The sequence below is a fragment of the Oreochromis aureus genome, unplaced genomic scaffold, assembly GCF_013358895.1.
Source record: "Oreochromis aureus strain Israel breed Guangdong unplaced genomic scaffold, ZZ_aureus HiC_scaffold_54, whole genome shotgun sequence".
NCBI classification, from domain to species: domain Eukaryota; kingdom Metazoa; phylum Chordata; class Actinopteri; order Cichliformes; family Cichlidae; genus Oreochromis; species Oreochromis aureus.
The window spans coordinates 12,501-17,500 of record NW_024108952.1 but is presented as its reverse complement, the minus strand read 5'-3'; the positions used below and the strand labels follow the sequence as shown (position 1 = coordinate 17,500).

General features: G+C 58.5%; 1 pseudogene; it reads left to right on the top strand.

Moving 5' to 3' along the window:
• The first annotated feature begins 4,969 nt into the window (after positions 1-4,969).
• LOC120437103 overlaps positions 4,970-5,000 on the top strand; it is a 148-nt pseudogene continuing 117 nt past the window's right edge.

The window sequence follows — 5,000 nt, the reverse complement described above, 5'->3', positions numbered from 1 at the left end:
GTAACTGCAAGAGAAGAAGCTACTGGGGTACTAGAGCAGGGGAGCCAGTGGGTCCCCGGGCCCGCTGGAGGTCAAGGACCATGCTGGATATGAGTAGCAGCAGGGCCAGTGCAGCAGCAGCAGCACATCTTTTTTCGACCAGAAGGAGACAGGAGGCCGACTCACTGCCTCGGCCAAATGGAGAGAGAATATCAGCAGGGCCAGTGCAACAGCAGCACATCTTTTTTTCGACCGTAGAAGGAGACAGGAGGCCGACTCACTGCCTCGGCCAAATGGAGAGAGAGTAGCAGCAAGGCCAGTGCACAAAATGGATCTTTTCCAGCCGCAAGGGAGACAGGAGCAAGGTGTGATGTGGGTCCCCGGGCCCGCTGGAAGTGGGGAGATCAGCAATTAGCAGGCGAGGAGGGTGCGACAGCGGACGTGGCAAAGTGTTTCTGGTCCGTACCAGGGCATGTGGAAAAGCTGTAATACCATATGCACGGGAGTACTTAGCAAAGTGCTGCTGAGCAGTGTACCAGGGCATGGATAAATGTTGTCGCACTACAGGCACGAGGAGTGAGTGTGTGTGTGTGTGTGTGTGTGGCAAAGTGTTTCTGCCCAGTGTACCAGGGGCATGTGGAAACGTTGTCGCACCATATGCACGAGGGGAGCATGTTTCAGGAGATATCGGGCAGTGTACCAGGGCATGTAGAAAAGTTGTCGCCATATGCACGAGGAGTGTGTGTGTGTGGCAAAGTGTTTCTGCCCAGTGTACCAGGGGCATGTGGAAACGCGTTGTCGCACCATATGCACGAGGGGAGCATGTTTCAGGAGATATCGGGCAGTGTACCAGGGCATGTAGAAAAGTTGTCGCACCATATGCACGAGGAGTGTGTGTGTGTGTGGCAAAGTGTTTCTGCACAGTGTACCAGGGCACGTTTGAATTCACTTTATGGAGTACCAGGGCATGAGGATTTTGCCAGTGGTGTTTTGCTTTGTTAGTGGGAGGGGGCTTAAGTGTGGGTCCCCGGGCCTGCTGGAGGGCAAGGTCCATGCTGGATACGCAGTGGAGGGTAACTGCAAGAGAAGAAGCTAGTGGTGGACTAGAGCAGGGGAGCATGTGGGTCCCCTGGGCCTGCGGGAGTGCAAGGTCCATGCTGGATATGCAGTGGAGGGTAACTGCAGAAAAGAAGCTACTGGGGACTACAGCAGGGGAGCATGTGGGTCCCCGGGCCTGCTGGAGGTCAAGGTCCATGCTGGATATGAGTAGCAGCAGGGCCAGTGCAGCAGCCGCAGCACATCTTTTTTCGACCCGAAGGAGACAGGAGGCCGACTCACTGCCTCGGCCAAATGGAGAGAGAATATCAGCAGGGCCAGTGCAGCAGCAGCAGCAGCAGCAGCAGCAGCAGCACATCATTTTTTCGACCGTGAAGGAGACAGGAGGCCGACCACTGCCTCGGCCAAATGGAGAGAGAATATCAGCAGGGCCAGCAGCAGCAGCAGCAGCACATTTTTTTCGACCGTAGAAGGAGACAGGAGGCCGACCACTGCCTCGGCCAAATGGAGAGAGAGTATCAGCAGGGCCAGTGCAGCAGCAGCAGCAGCAGCACATCTTTTTTCGACCGAAGGAGACAGGAGGCCGACTCACTGCCCCGCCAAATGGAGAGAGAATATCAGCAGGGCCAGTGCAGCAGCAGCAGCAGCAGCAGCACCACATCTTTTTCGACCGAAGGAGACAGGAGGCCGACTCACTGCCTCGGCCAAATGGAGAGAGAGTAGCAGCAGGGCCAGTGCACAAAATGGATCTTTTCCAGCCGCAAGGGAGACAGGAGCAAGGTGTGATGTGGGTCCCCGGGCCCGCTGGAGGTCAGGAGATCAGCAATTAGCTAGAGGTGGTGAGAGTAGCAGCAGGGCCGGTGCAGCAGCAGCAGCACATCTTTTTTCAACCGTGAAGGAGAGAGGAGGCCGACCACACCCTCGGCTAAATGGAGACAGGACATCAGCAGGGCCAGTGCAGCAGCAGCACATCTTTTTCAGCCGTAAGGGAGACAGGAGGCCGCTCACCACCTCGGCCAGGGCCGTTTTTTTTCCCTCACCGGTTGAGCAGTCTAAGGGTAAGGCTCAGCAAAGGTGCCTCCGTCATTTATGGGAGACGGGTGTCTGGCGAGGCGCAAGTCAGCAGACACCCCGGGAGCGCTGGGACGGCGCTGGGACGGCCCTGGAGAGCGAGAGGCTGCCACAGCAGCCTCTTCCAGCCTACCTGCCTGCCAGCCTTCCTCCCACCCCGATCGACTGGCAAACGTGGCCTGCCATCGAGGGCCACCGCCGGGCCCGCACCTTCGCCGCGCGCTCGGGCGGTCCGCTCCGCCCGCAGGCTCGCCTAGCGCCGGGTCGGGGGGTCAGCGCGACGGTCGGAAGGGGTGGTGGTTCCCGACCCCGCCCCCATCCTCCCCCCCGCTTCAACCAGGCGCGATCGCCGGTAGCGAGACCGAGACGCCCGTCCGCCCCCGGTGGTCATACCACGGCGGGCTCACACAGAGGTGGTAGGCAAACCCAGAGTTTGCCCACCCCGCAAAGGCGACGGGCCCTGTCCGCAAGCACGTTTTTCGAACCTCACCCCGTCCACATCTGCGTCTCGAAAGCCTCGCCTGGTCCACAGGGCTCAGTAGCCCCGAAGCGAGCGAAGCGCCACACAGCGCCGCCGCCGCCTGAGGGGCTACCTGGTTGATCCTGCCAGTAGCATATGCTTGTCTCAAAGATTAAGCCATGCAGGTCTGGCACACACGCGCCGGTACAGTGAAACCGCGAATGGCTCATTAAATCAGTTATGGTTCCTTTGATCGCTCATCCGTTACTTGGATAACTGTGGCAATTTAGAGCTAATACATGCAACGAGCGCTGACCTCCGGTATGCGGCATTTATCAGACCCAAAACCCATGCGGGCGCCCTCGGGGCGCCCGCCGCTTTGGTGACTCTAGATAACCTCGAGCCGATCGCTGGCCCTCCGTGGCGGCGACGCCTCATTCGAATGTCTGCCCTATCAACTCGATGGTACTTTATGTGCCTACCATGGTGACCACGGGTAACGGGAATCAGGGTTCGATTCGGAGAGGGAGCCTGAGAAACGGCTACCACATCCAAGGAAGGCAGCAGGCGCCAAGAATTACCCACTCCCGACTCGGGAGGTAGTGATTTAAAATAACAATACAGGACTCTTTCGAGGCCCTGTAATTGGAATGAGTACACTTTAAACTTTAACGAGGATCCATTGAGGGCAAGTCTGGTGCCAGCAGCCGCGGTAATTCCAGCTCCAATAGCGATCTTAAAGTTGCTGCAGTTAAAAGCTCAGAGTTGATCTCGGATCGAGCTGACGGTCCGCCGCGAGGCGAGCCACCGCCTGTCCCAGCCCCTGCCCTCGGCGCCTCGATGTTTTAGCTGAGTGTCCGCTGGGTCCAAGCGCTTACTTTGAAAAATTAGAGTGTTCAAAGCAGGCCCGGTCGCCTGAATACCGCAGCTAGGAATAATGGAATAGGACCGGTTCTATTTTGTGGGTTTTCTCTGAACTGGGGCCATGATTAAGAGGGACGGCCGGGGCATTCAGACAGCCGCTTAGAGGTGAAATTTTGGACCCGCGAAGACGGACGAAAAGCGAAAGCATTTGCCAAGAATGTTTTCATTAATCAAGAACGAAAGTCGGAGGTTCAAGACGATCAGATACCGTCGTAGTTCCGACCATAAACGATGCCAACTAGCGATCCGCGGCGGCGTTATTCCCATGACCCGCTGGCAGCGTCCGGGAAACCAAAGTCTTTGGGTTCCGGGGAGTATGGTTGCAAAGCTGAAACTTAAAGGAATTGACGGAAGGGCACCACCAGGAGTGGAGCCTGCGGCTTAATTTGACTCAACACGGAAACCTCACCCGCCCGGACACGGAAAGGATTGACAGATTGATAGCTCTTTTCGATTCTGTGGGTGGTGGTGCATGGCCGTTTTAGTTGGTGGAGCGATTTGTCTGGTTAATTCCGATAACGAACGAGACCGACATGTTAACTAGTTACCGACCCCGCGCGGTCCGAGTCCAACTTAGAGGGACAAGTGGCGCTCAGCCACACGAGATTGAGCAATAACAGGTCTGTGATGCCCTTAGATGTCCGGGCTGCACGCGCGCCACACTGAGTGGATCAGCGCGGTGTTCACCCTTCGCCGAGGGCGGTAACCCGCTGAACCCCACTCGTGATAGGGATTGGGGATTGCAATTATTTCCCATGAACGAGGAATTCCCAGTAAGCGCGGGTCATAAGCTCGCTGATTAAGTCCCTGCCCTTTGTACACACCGCCCGCCGCTACTACCGATTGATGGTTTAGTGAGGTCCTCGGATCGCCCCGCCGGGTCGGTCACGCCCTGGCGGAGCCGAGAAGACGATCAAACTTGACTATCTAGAGGAAGTAAAAGTCGAACAAGGTTTCCGTGAGGGTGAACCCGCGGAAGGATCATTACTGGCTAGCGCGCCCACCGAGCACCCGGTGTTCTCCTCTTGCCGCCGAGGGTCTCCCCGCCACCGCCACCGTGCGGGTCTCCCGAGGTTGTCGGCTCGCGCCCCCACCGGAGCTCGAGCCTTAGTCTGGGCCTGGTCACCGCCGGACGACCCGACGGCCCCGCCCGCCCCACGCCAAAGCGAGCCCGCTGCCCCGACCGCCTCCGAGGGCCGACGGAGGAGAGTCGGGACCGCGCTCGCTGGAGGCGGGCGCCGGGTCCCCGTCCGCAACCACCGTCCCGCCCGCCACGAACCCAACCGAAAGCGCTGGCTGGCGGTTCGCCGCCTGACCGCTGCCCGCCGCCCGGTACTCATCTCTCCTCCCGCGGAGGGAGCACGGGGGGTTCAATGTCTCTCCCCCCCCGGCGGAGGAAGGAGCGCCCGGGGTTTTTTTTCCTTTAAAACCCTTATCCCGCTTCACGAATGTGGCAACCCACGGTAAAACAAAAACAATACGACTTAGCGGTGGATCACCGCTCGCGGCG